Genomic DNA, 20,910 nt, shown 5'->3' on the forward strand with positions numbered 1-20,910 from the left:
GGGATGTGAGTGATGTAGATGGGATCTCTCCCTCCTATATGACGGGAGAGACATCGATATTCTTGATAGCGTGAGACCACGAAGTGCATGGCCATGCCCAAATGAGTCAATATGAGATATTGAGCTTATTTGATTTAGTGAGTCTACTTGGAGTTCAAGATTTAGATTGGTCAGAGGATGACACGGTTTATGCCTCACATTGATCAATCTAGATGTCTAGGATAGAAGGACACTTGTCATATATTGTGAGAGTCATAATTAGTAGTCACAAGGTGATGTTGGATCTCAACATTCTTATAACTTGGGTAGTAATGATGTGTTGCTAGATACCGCTCATTACTTATGCTTCTAAAAGGGTTTAGGAGCATTGCCAACGTTATAAGAACCTATAGGGTCACACACAAAGGGCAATTAGATGGAGATTAGGTTCATTTGATGAACCTAAAGGATTAGGTTCATGTGATGAACCAAATTGGATTAAGAGTAATCCAAAGTAGGCTAATTGAGTTGGACTCAATTTGGTTCATGTATTAGATGAGTCTAATTTGGACTTAGACTCATTGAATTAATTTAATTCAATGAATAGAGATTCATTAAATTAAAATTGACTTGAACCAATGGTTAGATTAGATCAACCAAGAGAGAGAAGTGGTCAAGTTTGACTTGACTTGAGAGGAAGATGAAAGGTCAAGTTTGACTTGACCATTTTCCACCTCATTGGTGAGTTGGCATTGAGTGGGCCAATGATGATGCTCCACATCATCATAGTTTCTTAAGTGGGATGCCACCTCATGGGAGTTACCAAGAGTTCCACCTCATTGGTGAGTTGGCATTGAGTGGGCCAATGATGATGCTTCACATCATCATAGTTGCTTAAGTGGGATGTCACCTCATGGGAGTTACCAAGAGTTGTGACTCTTGGCCTTCCATGGAGGTTACAACTCCACCTAAAGTGGCCGGCCACTTTTATTCAAGGAGGGAGTTTTATTTTTCAAGTGTAACTCCATCTTCTTCTTCCTCTAGAGTTTTCTTCTTGCTCTCCCTCTCCTCCCTTATTGATCTCTAAGGTTGCTAGCACATCCTTAGAGGTTTTTCTCCATCTCTTGCTTGTGTGGATACACATAGAGAAGTGTCTACTTTGACACTTTCGAGATCCGGCAAACCGAGGACAAGCAGGATTGCGAAGGGCTTCGCATCAAGGGTATATTCCTTCTCCATTGTAGATCTACTGTAGATCGAGGTTTAGAAACTCATACTCGTAAGTTTTTCGAAAGTTTTATCTTCGCACGGATCCGGTGGCGGGGGTTTCGGGGTTTCCACGACGCGAAAAAGCGGTTTTCATGGCCCGAAAAACCCAACAAACGCGCTTTTGGAACTCAAGCTTTAGTTTGTTGTTTGTGTTGGTTTATTAGTGATTTAAACGTTTTACTAGACTTGTAGCCAAGTCCGATTTTATTATAGACAGCTTTTTGACTATTTAAAATAAGATCTAAATTTTTAGATCTTCTTGTAAATTTTTCTAAAAGTTCTTTTAATTTATTAATTTCTATTTTTAATGTTGAATTTTCCTCCTTAAGTGTTGGGTCTTGAGTTGGATTAGAATTTGTGATTTGTTCCTTAAGATTCTGGTTTTCCTCAAGGAGCAATTTATTTTCATTTTCATTTGCAGTTAATTTCTTATCTAAACAATCAATAATTAAAAAAAAAATCTTATTTAAATTAAGATATACCTCTTCGGGACCTTCGGAGACAAGTACGGACTCATGGCTCGATTCGGGTTTGGACTCGTCTTTCGATTAGTCCTCCAATTCTTCTTCGCGGGCCATCAACGCGAGGTGGCTTTCATACTTCTGATCTTCGGCCTCCAATTCTTCTGAGGATGAGTCATCCCAGGTTGCTTTAAGAGCCTTCTTCTTGGATGTCTTCGACTTGTCACTCTTCAATCTCGGACACTCGTTATTGTAGTGACCTTTCTTATTACACCCGAAGCAAGTCACGTTTCTTGGTTCAGTTGGGGAGTTGATCTTCTACAGGTCCTTCTTACTGAAGTTCTTCTTCCTTCTGGTGAACATCTTCCTTACCAGGTTCACTAAGTACTCTTCATCTTCGGATTCTTGGTCGGACTCATCTTCAGGTTCAGACTTGGTCTTTGTCCTTTCCTTGGAGGAACTTGCAAACAAAGTGATACCTTTCTCGGTTCTGGCGTTAGTCTGCTCATGTAACTCTAGTTTGCAAAATAACTCATCTAATTTCAATTTAGAGAGATTCTTCAAAATTTTGTAGGCACTCATGATGGATGCCCACAATGTATTTCGAGGAAAGACATTTATGGCGTACCTGATTAAGTCCCGATTCTCCATTTAGTGGCCTATCGCGTGAAGTCCGTTGAGGATGTCTTTGATCCTCGTATGAAGTTGACTTGTCGTTTCTGCTTCCTGCATTTTAATATTAAATAATTCATTTAGAACGAGATCACGCTTATTTACCTTGGCGTCGCTCGTTCATTCATGTAGTTCGACCAGCTTGTCCCATAATTCCTTCGCATTTTGGTGTGGTCCTACTCGATTCAGCTCTTCCCTCGTCAGCCCGCATTATAGTGTGTTGAGAGCTTTGAAGTCTGTCGAGGATTTCTTTTTCATATCCGGAGTCCACTGTTCCGCGTCCAGTGGATTTCCGGAGTTGTCGATCGACACCTTATAGGCTCTGGTGACGCTGAACCATTGGTCGAAGTTGGTCTTCAAGTAGACCTCCATTAGCTTCTTCCAGTAGGGGAAGTCGTCCCCGTTGAATAGAGGAGGGCGAATTGTGCTGAAGCCTTAGACTTGAGACATTTTTACCTTGCACACACACACAAAAAAAAAAGAAATCCCAAGACTTGGTCTTGGATTAGTAGTGCGGTGTTTAAAAAAATATCTAAGACTGAATTAGTGTTGCACCAATTCAGATTAATTGCTACGAGAAAATTTTCAAAAAGGTAACAATACCAGTTTGGATTAAAACATAAAACTGAAAATAAAAAAAAATGAAAAAGGATTTCACCCCTTTGTCTGATTGGTGATTACACCAAATCAGAGCGATACCTGCTCTGATACCAGTTGTTGGATCATGAAAGTCGATAGAAGGGGGTGAATATCGATCGAAAGATGAGTACGCAATGGAAAAACAAAAATACAATGCTAACACGAACCGTTTTACTTGGTTTGGAGCCTTTGTCGACTCCTACTCCAAGGCTCGCACTCGTCGAGTGCTTTCGTTGGATAATTCACTAGCAATTCAAAAAAGTTGTTACAAAGTGAAAGTACAAGAATGATAAAGAAATGAAGTACCGATAATAATTAAGAAAAAGAAGAAACAACGCGTTGTCGGAGAAGCTTCAGCATCGCAGGAGCATTGCACAACAGAGCAAGCGTTGGAAGATGTTGTAGTGAATTGTTCTTTGTTCCATGGCTTAACCTCCTTATATAGGAGGCTCCGGGCACCGGGATCCCTTCCGGGCACCTGGGCTCTGATGTAGCCTAGCCAATCAGAGTACTCCACATGGCGACGTGCAATGGGGATAAAATTTGCCTCCCGGGCGCCCGGACCTCTATTTTCCAGCTACTTGCAAGAAAACGTTAGTCCGAGGAAATATGCAAATTATACTATCCTACAAAATAAATTGTTAGCACAGCTATATAAGGAATGAGTAGTAATTAGATTCCGTCTCACCGAGACCGGAATCTAGTCAAGATATCAACTTAGAGTTCCGAAATGGTTCTAAGTTGGATCGGCGCCTAAGTTCCCTTCCCGAGAACGCGTCCTCACAGTCACTCCCCTCCAGTGACTTACCTTAACTTACCTGCCAGACGTCCGGCCAGGCCTTCGACCCATCTGGACTTCATGCCAGCTATCTGGTCGGCCCATCGACCTAGATGGGTTTCGTGCCAGACATCCGGTCAATCCATCGACCTAGTTGGGCTTCTCCTGCACATTTGGTCACAACGTTAGATCACAATGAAACTAACTTAACCTACTTTATCATTCATCAAAACCTAAGTTAGATCGTTAGTGCTAACCGCACCAACAGGTATAACTGGTGGTATTCCCTATGACTATAAACATTGATTTCCATTAAGTTGTTAACGGACTCAACCCCATTTCCCAACTTGGTATCAGTTGGTGCTACAAAAAATTCTACATTCTCTGTATCAGGTTCGAGTCCAAAGTGTTAACTAGTTGCCTTTGTGGTCTCCCTTGACCATAACTACAAATAAGGCTAACTTATTAAGTATCACCATGCTAATACCAAGTCAATGAATACCTAACAGACAGCTATAGAAATGGATATACAATCCAACATAAGTAAATAAGGTAATGAACCTAAACAAGTATGATAGCAACTTGAGCATACCTTATTTTCCTATAGCTTTGAGATGTCCTGTCACTGCCAAGTTCCAAAATCCAAAAAGTCACCTCGAGAAAACAAATCATGAAATCCAAAACACCAAAAATAGGCCTCGTAAACCTGTGGCTCTGATTCCAATAAATTATCATGCCTCGAGGGTAAGGTTGTCCAATGAAAATCAGGCAGCACCTTCCTGGTAGCAGTGACAAATAAATCATGTATACAAGGTCACAAGGTCGCGCAAGTAATAATTAACAACCCACATGGCTAGAACATACACAATCACACAGTTATATACACAACCCACATAGCTGGAACAAAAGAACATAATCACGTAGCTATAAAATAAATAGCCCACATGGCTGGAATTAAACACAGTGGAATATAAGAGCGATACACAGCCTACTCGGCTGGTACAAACACAAACCATGTAAAATATTACACTAACTGCATATTGGCATTACTTACACCATAATACAAATCCAAAATGAATAAATGGGGCCACAAGGCTCAAAACCATAAACAAATCCACATAACACAACACTAAAACTAAATACAAAGTATCAATAGCGCAATATGAAATAGCATAAAAACTAAACTCAGATGTGACGTGGGACTGGCAGCCAAGATCCTCCAAGCAACTCTATAAATCCTCTACCTTCTCTTTGACAAAAGAAAAACTAGTACAAGGGGTGGCGAGTGCGGATCACTCAACGGGTAATAAGAATATGATAGGGCATGGATAAAAGTGTAAGGAGATCGAAGATATACAATCTCAGTAGAAAAATAAGAACATGATCATATATATATATAGCATAATAAATATACATACCGGTACCGATCTAACACAAACAATATAATGATCAATAACTCACTAGGGATCAACAACAAAATGTTATGCAACCACAAGTGCACGGTTTCATCATTAGTAATAAAAAGATATTGAATCCACAAAGACTGGTTATAAGCACTAGAGATGTCTCATAACGAATTAGCTAACCAATCGACAAAAGAAGTGAATGTACTGAGTAGCAACTAGAATAGAAATAGAAAAGCAAATGTAAGAACTTGGTTTTTGTGAGAGTTCTAGGAGTCCGATTTCATTGTGATATTTATCAATGTAAGGTGATCTACCAATTTTTATCCTCAATTGTCATGCATTTGTAAGGAGTTGTCAGTTTCCTCCTGCAGAAGTCAACTCGCAAGGAACTTTTATCTATACCTCTAGTAATTTGATAGTTATGGCCTCCATGAAGTCAATTTGTCACCAATGCCCCTCGGTCATACAACATAGAAGCACATCACCATTCAATCCACATAAAGGCATAGGGAAAAAATGCACTCAACCAATCCACCTCCTTGTAAGACTAGCTTCACCCTTCAAGGTGATTCCCTAGATATCACTTAGTGGGGCAGCCTGTCACTAGCACCCCTTGGTCATACGATCTAGGAAATCCCTCTATGAGATCCACAAGTAGCACAAACATCTAATCAAGCATGGAAATCAAATCCAAACACAACAAACCACACAAGATCAAATAGATACAGAATATAACAACATCACTAATATAGGAAATTGGCATATGCATGAGATTCTTACATCAAATCACACCACAAATACTCCCTGAGTCCTAGAACAATGAATCTACTCTATAATGTAAAGATAGAGATATGAAAACAAAGAGATCACAAACATTTTAATCCAAATCGAGAGATGAGAATAGAAATGCTTATCTAGTGATGATGAGTGATCTTTGAAACCAATCTCTCTCTTCTACAGTTGAATCTAAGATGGAAATGGCTTAGGAATGCTAGATTACTGATGTGCGTAGATTATATACTCTTTTATGCATGTTTTTACGCACATTTACATACTTTGAGCATGCTTGATCTATGCATTTTTATACTTCCAGCTTTCCTTTTAGCATATTTACTCTTTTGGTTCGGAGATCTGCTTTTTGTGCATTTTCTGTACACAGGAGTCGAAATTGGTGAAGATTAAGTTGTTGGTGCGGGAAGCATCCGACGATCGAACCTAAGTTTTGATAATGGCAAAGGATTCAAAGTTAAGGTGCTTTGTTTTCTGACAGTGTTTGCTGAGTGTTTCAGGAAAGCCCTAACTGCAGTTAGGCAAGGTAAAACCCTAGGGGGTGGTAACCCTAGGTCATAGGGGGTGGTAACCCTATGCGGAAAGCCTTGGCAGGTCGATGGCTTCAGGCAAAAGTCCTAGGGGGTGGTAACCCTAGGTGGAAAGTCCTGGTGTCGCGAACCAGGTGAAAGTCTGAACTGGCCGGTGAAGCGGATGTTCAGCAGAAAGTCCGGGAGCATCGAGTGCCGAGCAAAAGTCCAGTCGATCTGGAGGATCGTACTGGCAACAGGTAAATCTCCTGAGTGGAGTAGGTGAGGACGCGTTCCCCGTAGAGGGAACAGTAGGCGTCGGGTCGACCTAGGGTTTCCGGCAGGAAATCCGAAGTCAGACCCGGACAGTCCGGAGACTGTCATAATTTCATATTCATACTATTATTTTGTGTTAACTTTGTGTTGCAGGTATTTTTGGATTAACATACTTGCAGGTACCAAAAACACAAAGAAGAACTCGGATGAACAGTGTCCGAGGCGCCTCCATGGAGCTTGGAGGCGCCTCGGGTGCGAGCCAGGAAAAGGCCAGCGCAGCAAACTGGAGGCGCCTTGAAAGGAGTTCAAGGCGCCTTGGACCGGAGGTTGAAGGCGCCTTGGATAGGCTGAAGGCGCCTTGAACCAGATAGAGTTCGACCAGGTCCGTGCTGATCCACGCGGGTGACTCGGCTCGTTCAAGGCGCCTTGATGAACAGTTAAGGCGCCTTGAACACCCTTTATAAGGGGTCTCGAGCAGTAGCACAAAACAACTTCCAAGCTTCCATTCTGCGTGTTCTGCTCAAGTCTGCTTCCGAAGTCTGTTGCAACATTCCGACGACCCAAGCTCAGATTCCCTTTCTACTACTGTTGTCGGTATAATTTTAATTGCAGTTACATTTTGTAATTAATCTGTAATATTCATACGAAATTATAGTTGTTGCCCACGGAAAGCGATCAAGGATCGCGGGCCTTCGAGTAGGAGTCGACCTAGGCTCCGAACGAAGTAAACCACTGTGTTCTTGTGTTTGTTTCCTTTATTCCGCTGCTTTAATTACTCTACGAACGTTTTACGATTCCGATAATCGAACGAAATAGCCGCGAGCGCTATTCACCCCCCCTCTAGCGCGTCTCGATCCAACAATTGGTATCAGAGCGGGGTCGTTTTGAATTGGTGCAACCACCTTTCAAAACAAATTTTTCGCAGTTTTTTTTCGTTTTCGGAGTCGAATTAGAATTTAGCCTTATAGCTATATTCTAATTTTTGTTTCCCTCGAATCGACTTTTGCTCGAAGTAGGTGCAACACCACTCGAGTTCATTTTTATTATTCTTTATTCCAGCACTACTAATCCAAGACTCAGTCTTGGAACATATTTTGTTGTTTTCTTTTGTTACATATTATAAATGGCCCAACAAGAGGGTTTCAGCACTGTACGTCCCCCGCTATTCTCCGGAGAGGATTTTGGCTACTGGAAGGGAAGAATGGAAACGTATCTAAAGATACAATTCGAAACGTGGATGATCATAAAGACGGGACTGAAACTGCCAATCGATGACGACGGCAAAACTACACCCTGCGAGAAGTGGGACGCTTCTTTAATAAAAAAGGTTGAAGCCGACGCCAAAGCTACCTGCACCCTCCAGTGTGGTCTTACCAAGGAAGAACTCAACAGAGTTGGCCCGTTCTCCTCTGCAAAGGAGCTCTGGGAAAAGCTTATCGAACTCCACGAAGGCACTGACGACACCAAGGTAAGTAAAAGAGATCTTTTACTTAATAAATTATATAATCTAAAAATGCAGGAAGGCGAAACGGCGAGTTCTCTTCACGCGAGAATACAAGACATCCTTAACTCTCTTCACGGAATTGGCCAGAAGATAGAAAATCGGGACATAATAAGGTATGCCCTAAACTCGTTTCCAAGGAATACATTGTGGGCATCAATGGTAGATGCCTACAAAGTTTCCAAGGATTTATCTTCTTTAAAACTAGATGAACTTTTTAGTGAATTTGAACTTCATGAGCAGACTAATGCACAGCCTACCGAGAAAGGTATTGCGTTGGTTGCAGGTACAAGCCGAACCCGGGAACCAAGACCACGACGGAGAACCGAACCAGCATCAGAAGCTGAACCAGATTCTGACGATGAAGAAGGTGACATTACAACCGAGCTGGTAAACCTCATGAAGAAGCTCTACAAGACGAAAGGATTCGACAAAAGAGATCTAAAGAAGGCAGTAAAATCAAAGGAAGGCCCACAAAATACAAAGATGAAGTTTGAAGTTACATGCTACGGGTGTAACCAAAAAGGGCACATCAAATCCAACTGCCCTAACTTGAAGGAGGTAAAAAAGCAAAGAAGGAAAAAGGTCCTTAAGGCAACATGGGACGAATCTTCATCGGAGGACGACGACGACGAGCTCGAACAAACGAGTCTACTCGCATTAATAGCCCGGGACCAAGTCGTTGAATATGGATGCGAGAGCGAGTCTGAGGCAGAGTCCGAGCAAAGCCACGGATCCGTATCCGTTTCCGAAGGACCAGACCCCGCTGTAAGTATCTCCCGGTTGAATACTTTAGTTAGCTATTTATTGCGCAAATTAGCTAAGTCAAACCTGAAAGTTAAGTCACTTCTAAAGGAAGTAAGTGTCCTTAAAGAAGTGGCTGACACCAAACCCGCACCTGACCAGAGTCAGACTGAATTTCCAACTCAAGTTCAAGAACTTGAGGAAGAAAATTCAACTCTAAGAAATCAGGTTAAAGATTTAGAAAATACCTTAGAACGGTTCACTTTGGGCTCCAAGAATTTGGACCTGATTCTTGGGACACAAAGAGCCGTCTACAACAGAACTGGGCTGGGATACAAAAGTAAATATAGATCTTATTTATCACTAATAAACAAACAAAGTAGTAAATCAGTCCAAGCATGGGTCTCCAAGTCTAACTTGGTCAATCAAGTTGGACTTGGCCAATACTGGGTTCCGAAGGATCAAATATACTACCTCGATAGACCATATCGAGGCCATGATCCAGGGGGAGCAAAAAGAAAAACAATCTTAAAAATTTAAAATTCAAAATTCAAAATTAAATTCAAAATTCAAAATTAAATTCAAAATTCCAAATTGAAATTAAAAATTAAATTCAAAATTCGAAATTGAAATTAAAAATTAAATTCAAAATTCTAAATTGAAATTAAAAATTAAAATCAAAATTCCAAATTGAAATTAAAAATTAAATTCAAAATTCGAAATTGAAAATTAAATTCAAAATTCAAAATTGAAATTAAAAAATTAAATTCAAAATTCAAAATTCAATTAAAACTCAAAATGAACCTAATCTAACCAACTAAATTACCCGGCAGGGTAACTGAACCTAATCTACCCGAAATGGGTAAAACAAGAGTAGATCACCCGGCAGGGTAATTAAGGTTAGATTAAAACGGACTAAGGTTAACTTGAACCACAGTACTAGTGAAGTTTTTGGATGATAGTACGTTAGGGAAGCTTGGGCATCGCATGTCTAGGAAGATATGGCTTCGACCTGGTGCATTTGGCCAAGTGGAACTGACCGAAGCTACCCTTAAATGGATCCTAACTAGTTAGACCAAGGTTTAGTACTAAGCTCAATGGGTAGGACTATTTGGAAAACCTCGAAGACATGGTTACTTTAATGAGTTCCTTGTGACTCACCATAGCCCAGAAGTTTATCCAAAGAATGCTTACTTGTTGAACCCAAAGCTAAACCTGAATCTAACACAAAGTTAACCCAAACCTTAAAATTCATCTCACAACAATTATAGGATTCCCTGATTGAAAATTTAGGTCGGGTGAGATGATTAAGAAATTTAAAATTAAAATTCAAAATTATTTTAAACTTAAAATTCAAAATTATTTTAAACTTAAAATTCAAAATTATTTTAAACTTAAATTTCAAAATTATTTTAAACTTAAATTTCAAAATTATTTTAAAAACTTAAATTTCAAAATTATTTTAAACTTAAATTTCAAAATTATTTTAAACTTAAATTTCAAAATTATTTTAAACTTAAATTTCAAGATTATTTTAAAACTTAAATTTCAAAATTATTTTAAACTTAAATTTCAAAATTATTTTAAACTTAAAATTATTTTAAAAACTTAAATTTCAAAATTATTTTAAAAAATTATTTTAAAAACTTAAAATTATTTTAAACTTAAATTTCAAAACTTAAATTTCAAAATTATTTTAAAAAAAAAAACTTAAATTTCAAAATTATTTTAAAACTAAATCTCGAAATTATTTTAAAAAATGTAAATTTCAAAATTATTTTAAAACTAAATCTCGAAATTATTTTAAAAAAACCTTAAATTTCAAAATTATTTTTTCAAAATTATGTTAAAAATTATTTTAAAAACTTAAAATTCAAAATTATTTTAAACTTAAATTTCAAAACTTAAATTTCAAAATTATTTTAAAACTAAATCTCAAAATTAAACTAAATTTCAACACTTTCAAAAATTTATCTCTAACAAGTTTACTTCAATTTAACTATCATGAAATCCATTAAAACAATTCAACCACTTACTATGTAGGAATTGGATCAATGGATGCTGGATAGTGGCTGCTCCAGACACATGACTGGAGATAAATTGAAGTTTACTAAACTAACGTACAAGAACTTAGGATCAGTTGCATTCGGTAACGAAGGTCAACCTAAGGTAATCGGAAGAGGTAATATTGAACTCAACTCCAATTTTATTATTCGAAAAGTCCTGTTAGTTGAAAATTTCAAGTTTAATTTATTAAGTATAAGTCAATTGTGTGATAGCGGATACTTAGTAACTTTTGACAAAACCAGGTGTTTAGTTAAAAACATTGAAAATCCTGAAATCTTACTTAAGGGACTTAGGATAAATAATATGTATTCAATTAATCTACCGACATCCTCAAAAAAGTGTTTTCTAACACAAGAAGAGGAAACTGATTTGTGGCACAGAAGATTGTGTCACACTCACACTAGACTCATTTCAAAAATGAGTCATAATGGTTTAGTTAAAGGTTTACCAAAACTAAAATTCATTGAAAATTCTATCTGTAATGCGTGTCAACAGGGAAAACAAACTAAGTCAACACACAAATCAACAAATCTTGAAAGAACCAGCTCCTTACTTGAGCTCCTTCACCTTGACCTATTTGATTCACATGGAGCTAAGTCACTAAGCAAGAACCAGTATTGCTTAGTAATAATCGATGACTACTCTAGATTTTCATGGGTAAAATTCCTAAAAACTAAAGATGAAACCTATGAAATATTTAGTAACTTTTGTAAATTAATAGAAAATGAAAAAGATACTAAAATTAAAAGAATAAGAAGTGATCACGGAGGGGAATTTGAAAATCATAAATTTACCCAATTTTGTAAAATAAATGGATATCAACATGAATTTTCATGTCCTAGAACCCCCCAACAAAATGGTCTGGTGGAACGTAAAAATAGAACTCTACAAGAAGCCGCAAGAACCATGTTAAATGAATATAATTTAAATCACCAATTTTGGGCAGAAGCAATAAATACTGCAAATCATATTCAAAATCGAATCTTGATCAACAAATTTCACAAGAAAACCCCTTATGAACTATATTATCATAAAATTCCTAACTTAAATTATTTAAAAGTATTTGGATGTAAAGTTCACATTTTAAATACTAAAGATACTCCTCAAACAGTCGAGCCTATAGAGTCTACAATCAAAACACCCTAAAAGTTGAAGAAACAACTAATTTAATATTTGATGAAGAATATAATCTACCAAATATAAATGAGAATGTTGAAGTTGACCCAAGAAATATAGAAGATGATGAAATTCAACCAAATCTTAATATACCAGAGGAACCAGCCCCTGACCCACTTATCAGACCAACTAGGGTAAGTACCTCTCACCCATCTGATCAAATTTTGGGTGATCCAAATCTAGGGGTAAGAACTAGATCCTCCTATAGAATTCACAGTCAGATTGCCCTAATTTCTAAAATCGAACCAAAAATAATAGAAGAAGCACTACCTGACCCGGACTGGATCATAGCTATGCAGGAAGAGTTAGCCCAATTTGAGAGAAATCAAGTCTGGGAACTTGTATCTAAACCCTCAAATAAGTCAATAATCGATACAAAATGGGTATTTAGAAACAAGCTAGATGATCAAGGCGAAATAATTAGAAATAAGGCTAGGCTTGTAGCTAAAGGATTCAGCCAAGTTGAAGGTTTGGACTATGATGAAACCTATGCCCCAGTAGCTAGACTCGAATCCATTAGAATGTTGTTAGCCTATGCAGCAAACAAAGGATTTAAACTATACCAAATGGATGTCAAGTCAGCATTCTTAAATGGATTTATTAAGGAGGAAGTATATGTAAGCCAACCCCCAGGATTTGAGGACTTAGGATATCCCAATCATGTATTTAGGTTAAAAAAGGCCTTGTACGGACTTAAACAAGCCCCTAGGGCATGGTATGAACGATTGTCAAATCACTTAATATCCAAAGGTTTCAACCAAGGTCAAATAGATCCAACTCTATTTGTAAAAGCGTAGACAAAGACATCTTCATAGCTCAAATCTATGTTGATGACATAATTTTTGGATCAAATAACTCTAAATTTTTAAAAGAATTTACTAAATTAATGGAAAATGAATTCGAAATGAGTATGGTTGGTGAACTTAATTTTTTCTTAGGCTTACAAATAAAACAAACTAAAGATGGAATATATATTTATCAAACTAAATATGCAAAGGAATTAATTAAAAAATTCTGCATGGAAAATTCAAAAATAATAAATACACCAATGGCAACCAACATTAACATAGACTCTGACCCTGAAGGAAAACCAGTAGATCCAAAGTACTATAGGAGTGTCATAGGAAGCCTGCTTTACCTAACTGCAAGACGACCCGACATATTATTTGCAGTTGGTATGTGCGCAAGATACCATTCTTGTGCAAAAGAGTCACATTTAACCTATGTTAAAAGAATACTTAGGTACATTAAAGGTACTCTAAATATAGGACTCTGGTACCCTAGAACTTGCACCTTTGACCTTCTTGGCTATTCTGACTCAGATTCCGCCGGATGCAAGTTAGATAGAAAAAGCACAAGTGGTAGTTGTCAATTTCTAGGACAATGCCTAGTAAGTTGGTCAAGTAGAAAGCAACACTGTGTTGCTCTATCTACCACTGAAGCTGAATATATAGCCTTAGGTGAATGCACATCTCAATTGCTTTGGATGATGCACACTCTTAAAGACTATCAACTGAACTATCATAACACAAAAATCTCAATTGATAATATAAGTTCCATAAATTTAACAAAAAACCCAATTCATCACTCAAGGACTAAACATATAGAAGTGAAGCACCATTTTGTAAGGGATCATGTAGCTAAGGGTGATATTATACTCAACTATGTTGAGTCAAAATCAAATCTAGCTGACATCTTCACAAAACCCTTACCTGAACTTGAGTTCAGCTCACTTAGAAGACAAATAGGAATGTGTTGGGTAGAATAGACAATGTTTTTTTTGGTTATCATTTGCTTTTAAAATTCTAGGAAAAATAGCTTTCAAAACTCCAATTTTGTTAGATTGTTAAAATTTGGATTTAGCTTAGGTTTTCCCCTAGATATCATGTACCCCTAGATTAAAGCCAGAGCATCTCACAATCACCTAGGTATACCTTGCTTGTGTCTTGAAAAACTTAGAAAGGCGTGAGATGCATAGGGTATTGCTTGGACTCAAGAATGCTTATATCTGTGCATCAATATGAGTCTGGGCGTTAAATATGCAATAAACATTAATCAAGTTAAGTTCTCCAGCTCTAGTCAAGTCTACCTGGATCAAATTAACTCAACTTGACTAACCATGTGAAAGCTACTACCCTCTAGGCAATCAACAAGTAGCTAAAGGTTAGACAATTGGGAAAAGTGTGTTTCAATTTTTTTTAAGCATGATTGTACTTTAAGGTTCTAATCAAATTACTTTACCTGATTATTTCAAGGCTCTGATACTTAATCAAATTAAACTCAGTAATTTAATTTGACTCATGCTTGGACTAGAAAACAAACTACTACTACTCCCTGTGAACCAAAACTATATATTTTTTAATATCAAAGTTTCTTCAAAATGCATATTCAAAACTTAATTACAGTTTTTTTTTAACTTGCCCATGTAATTAAGTATTCAAATATTTTCAAAACCAGTCAACTTTTCATAACGTTTTAAAGTTTTCAAGTGACCTCATATCTTATAACTTCTAAGCAAATTCCTTTATTGAAAATTCAAATACTCATATTTTCAAACTCAGTTAATTTTAAAGACTATTTTAACTAGACTCAGTTAGATTGTACTCTAAACTTAGCTATTTGGCAAAATATTTTCTCAATACAAATCATTTCAAAGCTAAATATATAGCTAAGTATTTTCAAATTTGGCAATCTAAGAAGAAAATTCATTGTTATCCCTCTTTGAAAATATTCCTTCAGAAAAAATACAAATCTACTTTTAAATTGGTTTATTTTTGATATATGGCAAAGGGGGAGAGTAGGTAAATTAACGTTAAAATAAAATTCAAAATATTTAATAAAAGGAGGGCTTTTATTAAGGGGGAGTCTAATATTACCAAGTTAAAAGTTTCCAGCTTAACTGTTATTGCATTTGAAGTTTATTTACTTAAGCTTGGTTAACTTTATGCATATGTTGTTTTTTTTCTCTTAACTTTGAATTACGTATTGCCATAATCAAAAAGGGGGAGATTGTTGGTGCGGGAAGCATCCGACGATCGAACCTAAGTTTTGATAATGGCAAAGGATTCAAAGTTAAGGTGCTTTGTTTTCTGACAACGTTTGCTGAGTGTTTCAGGAAAGCCCTAACTGCGGTTAGGCAAGGTAAAACCCTAGGGTGTGGTAACCCTAGGTCATAGGGGGTCGTAACCATATGCGGAAAGCCTTGGCAGGTCGATGGCTTCAGGCAAAAGTCCTAGGGGGTGGTAACCCTAGGTGGAAAGTCCTGGTGTCGCGAACCAGGTGAAAGTCTGAACTGGCCGGTGAAGCGGATGTTCAGCAGAAAGTCCGGGAGCATCGAGTGTCGAGCAAAAGTCCAGTCGATCTGGAGGATCGTACTGGCAACAGGTAAATCTCCTGAGTGGAGTAGGTGAGGACGCGTTCCCCGTAGAGGGAACAGTAGGCGTCGGGTCGACCTAGGGTTTCCGGCAGGAAATCCGAAGTCAGACCCGGACAGTCCGGAGACTGTCATAATTTCATATTCATACTATTATTTTGTGTTAACTTTGTGTTGCAGGTATTTTTGGATTAACATACTTGCAGGTACCAAAAACACAAAGAAGAACTCGGATGAACAGTGTCCGAGGCGCCTCCATGGAGCTTGGAGGCGCCTCGGGTGCGAGCCAGGAAAAGGCCAGCGCAGCAAACTGGAGGCGCCTTGAAAGGAGTTCAAGGCGCCTTGGACCGGAGGTTGAAGGCGCCTTGGATAGGCTGAAGGCGCCTTGAACCAGATAGAGTTCGACCAGGTCCGTGCTGATCCACGCGGGTGACTCGGCTCGTTCAAGGCGCCTTGATGAACAGTTAAGGCGCCTTGAACACCCTTTATAAGGGGTCTCGAGCAGTAGCACCAGAACAACAACTTCCAAGCTTCCATTCTGCTGTGTTCTGCTCAAGTGCTGCTTCCGAAGTGCTGTTGCAACATTCCGACGACCCGAAGCTCAGATTCCCTTTCTACTACTGTTGTCGGTATAATTTTAATTGCAGTTACATTTTTGTAATTAATCTGTAATATTCATACGAAATTATAGGTGTTGCCCACGGAAAGCGATCAAGGATCGCGGGCCTTCGAGTAGGAGTCGACCTAGGCTCCGAACGAAGTAAACCACTGTGTTCTTGTGTTTGTTTCCTTTATTCCGCTGCTTTAATTACTCTACGAACGTTTTATGATTCCGATAATCGAACGAAATAGCCGCGAGCGCTATTCACCCCCCCTCTAGCGCGTCTCGATCCAACATAAGTGTCCTTGAGCAAGCTTGGAAGTAATTGAAGGGAGAAAGAGCATCGGGCCGTGTACCATACATGGCCGTATGGTCTTAACAGGAAGGGAAGAGGACATGGCCGTGTGAATCCCACACGGCCGTGTCTTGATTTGAAGAAATCAGAGCAAAAGCCCTACATGGCCGTGTAGATCTACATGGCCGTGTGGAGTTTCCGGAGGCCAAGCAGATGGTGGCCATGTGCACCACACGGCCGTGTGGAATTTTCAGAGACCAAGCAGGTGGCGGCCGTGTGCACCACACGGCCGTGTAGCATTTCCAGAGAGCAGGAGGGCCTTGGCCGTGTGCACCACACGGTCGTGTAGCATTGGCAGAGAAGGAACTGGACATGGCCGTGTGGATCTCACACGGCAGTGTCGTGGGGCCGTGTGGCGCCCGATTTCCTCCTCTATTTAAACCTTCCTTCATGAATTGAAAGGGGATCTCTCCCCCTTTGGGAGAAGGCAAGATTTGGTGGTTTCCTCCCATTCTTGGGAGGATTTCTGGGCGATTCTAAGGGAGATCTTGACGATTTCGACTCCGGAGCGAGGATTGGATCCGAAGACGAGGCTTCTTCGTAGATAAGTTTTCTCTTTCCCCCTCTTCTTGGTTTCTTGGATTGGGGATTTAAGAAATGCTTGTAATCCTTATTTCTTCGGGTTTTCTTCCTCGATTCATGGAGTAGATCTTGTATTCTATGATTAAGGGAGTATTTGTATGATGGATTGATGTAATCTCTTATGAATTTGCCATTTTCTTGTTTCAATGACATTGTCTTGCTTGTATCAATTAGATCTTGAATGATTGATGGTGATTTGTGCTTAATTCTCATTCTTGATTGATTGTTTGGATTTCTTGTGGACTTTGTAAAGATAAACTCTCACTCGATCATCCGAGGGATCCATGTGATAGGTGCAAGCCCGTGTAAGGACGTTTGAAAGATAATCTTGAAGAGGAAATAGGAATATTCAAGAGGTTAGGATGGATTTTGTGATTAGTTTCTTGTATCTTGATAGATTAATAAGTTGTGGGCTTCTATGTTGATATCCGAGGAAGGCATAGTAATAGGTGTGCTTCTGTGTAAGGACAACGTAGGTTCACGTCTAATTGATTATATTTAGATACATTTCTCAGTCCTTAGCCGGTTATCTATTGCAAGAGAGAACCAGCAACTTTCTACAAGTGTTTGACAATTGAGGGAAAAGAATTGGTGAACCATTTACATTCAAGAAATCTTACAAAGAAACCGAAACTCCTAGAATCTCCCTTTATCATAACCCAAAACACTAAACTCTTGTTTGTTGATCTTTAATATTAGATTTGTTTACCCTTACTTTGCATTTGAAACGATTGGATAGTTGTTTAGCTAATTCGCATTGAGACATTTCTAGTGCTTATTCCAGTCCCTGTGGATACGATAATCTTTTATATTACTTGCGACATTTCCGTACACTTGCGGATCGTAACAAGTTTTTGTCGAATTGTCATTTGCTATCTTGTCCTTGTGTATGCGAAGATCTAACTTTGCAGGGTAATTCTTTCCTTTTGACCCTGAGATTGATAGAACTTTCCATAAAAGAAGAATTCTGCAAAGGCAAATTGAAGAACAGGAACATTTGAACATGGCAAATAGACCACTCAAGGATTATGTAGCACCCTATGCAAGAGTTTTTCGATCTAGTATTTCAAGACCTTCAGTGGAAGCTAATAACTTTGAGATCAAACCCGCAATTATATCTATGGTGCAGCAGAACCAATTTGGTGGAGGACCTCATGAAGACCCCAATCAACACTTAGAGGTCTTTTATGAAATATGTGGTACCATGAAAATGAATGGAGTTCCTTCAGATGCAGTTAGATTATTGTTATTTGGGTTTTCTCTAAGAGATAGGGCAAAGCAATGGCTGAATTCTTTGGCCCCTAATAGCATCACCACTTGGGAGCAGTGTGAGCAACAGTTTCTTGATAAGTTCTATCCACCAAGCAAAACAGCTCATATGAGAAATTTAATTGCAATCTTTAAGCAAACTGACTCAGAATCTCTTTTTGAAGCATGGGATAGATATAATAGTATGCTCAGACAATGCCCACATCATGGGTTGGAAAGATGGTTAGTGTTGCACACTTTTTATAATGGTATCAATTATCATACCAAAGTGTCCCTTGATTCAGTTGCTGGAGGGGCACTTATGAACAAAAGCTTAGATGAAGCCAAAGAAATCATTGAAAGTGTAGCACAAAATCATCATCAATGGGCAAATGAAAGAAGTGGTGGCTATTCTTCTGTAAACCCAACAATCAAAGCATCAGGGAAGTTTGATGTAGATGCAGTCACTCTTTTGTCTGCAAAATTGGACGCTCTTACAAAGAAATTTGAGAATATGGGGGCTAGTGCTAATATGGTCAATGCTATTAGTACATCTTGTGAAGTATGTGGGAGTTCAGAGCATTCAAATGACTCATGTCCATTGGGAGCTATCACTGCACAAATCAATCAACTTGAACAATGTGATGCAATCATGAGTTACAATCAAAGGCAGAACAACCCATACTCAAATACTTATAACCCTGGATGGAAGAGTCATCCAAATTTTTCTTACAGAAATAATCAAGATCAAGGACCATCTATGGGGGCAAGACCAAATTTCCAAGCTGGGCAACAAAATTTTCAACATCTATCTTCACAAGGCTTACCAAAGTCAAATGTTGAAAAGATGCTTGAAGAAATTATCTCAAGTCAGAATGAAATGAAGCAAGATTTAGCAAAGCTCATTCAGAGAATGGATAATTCTGAAAAGCATCAAAAGATCCAGGATAGTCAAATTGCCCAACTAGCTTCCTCTTCATCCAGAGTACCAGGACAACTTCCAGGAAAACCTGATGTGAATCCTATGAAGCATTGCAATAGAATTGAGCTTAGGAGCAGACGGACCTTGGGAGACTCCCAAGCGACTACTTCAAAAGGGATACAAAAAGAAGAAGAGCTCTCTCCTCCTATACCAAATCAGATTCAAGCTAATGAGGAGAGTACCATTGAGGTTGAAGAAGCTCTTCCACTGAACCATCAGAGCAAAGCTGTCCCTTTTCCTCAAAGACTTACAATGCTCAAGAAAGATGAAGAATTTGGCAAGTTTCTAGAAAAAGTTAAGGAAATTTGTGTAGAGGTACCTCTTATCGATGCTATTCTACAAATGCCTAGATTTGCCAAATTCCTGAAGGATCTCATGTCAAACAAGAGAGGAAGAGGAGAGGTCGAGACCATTGCGCTTAGTGAGGAATGTAGTGCTATTTTTGAGAAGAACACTTCTCCAAAACTGAAGGACCCAGGGAGCTTTTATATTCCTTGCAACATAGGAAAAGAATTTTTTGAAAAAGCTTTCTGTGATTTGGGGGCGAGTGTTAGCCTCATTCCCTATTCAATTTGTAATAAATTAGGTCTCAAAAACATTAAACTTACTACTACGGCACTTCAACTTGCCGATCATTCCTGTAGGTACCCTTTGGGTATTATAGAAGATGTGCCAGTAGAGGTGGATGGGAATGTTATTCCCACAGATTTTGTCGTGTTGGACATGGAAGAGGACCCTAGGATTCCTATCATATTAGGAAGACCTTTCCTTGCTACAGCTGGAGCTATAATTGATGTCAAAAATCATAAGCTTTCTTTAGTAATTGGTAAGGAAAAGTTGGAATATGATTTATCTAATATCTCTAACCATGTCTCATCTCTTTTAAATGCTTGTAGCAGGACAAGCATTTATAAACTTGAGGAATGGAACTTCCATCCTCATGGAAGGCCACCAAACGAAGGAGACAATGTGGTGGAAGATGTTGGGAGAAGATCTCCCAACAAAAACGAAAAGTATATCTGTCCTCCAAGGGCGAGGAAAAGAAGCGAATGATAAAGTTTGGTCGAGCTAAAGACCTTAAACAAGCGCTTCTTGGGAGGCAACCCAAGGGTTCTTTTAGTTAGTTTTGACATTCTTTTGATTTTGTTTTCAGGTTAGGTGCAAAACGGAGCTCGGCCGTGTGCTATACACGGCCAGGCAAAAGTTGCAGAGAAGGGAAGTGCTTAGGCCGTGTCATCCAGACACGGCCGTGTAGCATCTTCCGAGGAGAAAAGGATCTTGGCCATGTCTCAAACACGGCCGTGTAAAGAATCCCGAGTGGAAAGATGGAGAGGTCGTGTCCCAGACACGGCCGTGCGAGGAATCCAGAGAAGGAAGAGGGGGAGGCCGTGTGGATCTACACGGCCCGTGTAAAGAATCCCGAGAGGAAAGATGGGGAGGCCGTGTAGATCTACACGGCCCGTGTAGGAGAACTATTAAAGTCTTTCTTTTACCTCACACGGG

General features: G+C 38.8%; 1 non-coding gene across 1 annotated transcript; it reads right to left on the reverse strand.

Annotated features, from left to right (window-relative positions):
* Nucleotides 1-18,553: 18,553 nt before the first annotated feature.
* On the reverse strand, nucleotides 18,554-18,659 carry LOC122033152. Its single transcript, XR_006126403.1, has one exon. It is a non-coding gene; the product is annotated as a small nucleolar RNA R71 (small nucleolar RNA).
* Nucleotides 18,660-20,910: the final 2,251 nt, after the last annotated feature.

The sequence above is a fragment of the Zingiber officinale genome, chromosome 11A (genome assembly GCF_018446385.1).
Source record: "Zingiber officinale cultivar Zhangliang chromosome 11A, Zo_v1.1, whole genome shotgun sequence".
Taxonomy (NCBI): Eukaryota; Viridiplantae; Streptophyta; class Magnoliopsida; order Zingiberales; family Zingiberaceae; genus Zingiber; species Zingiber officinale.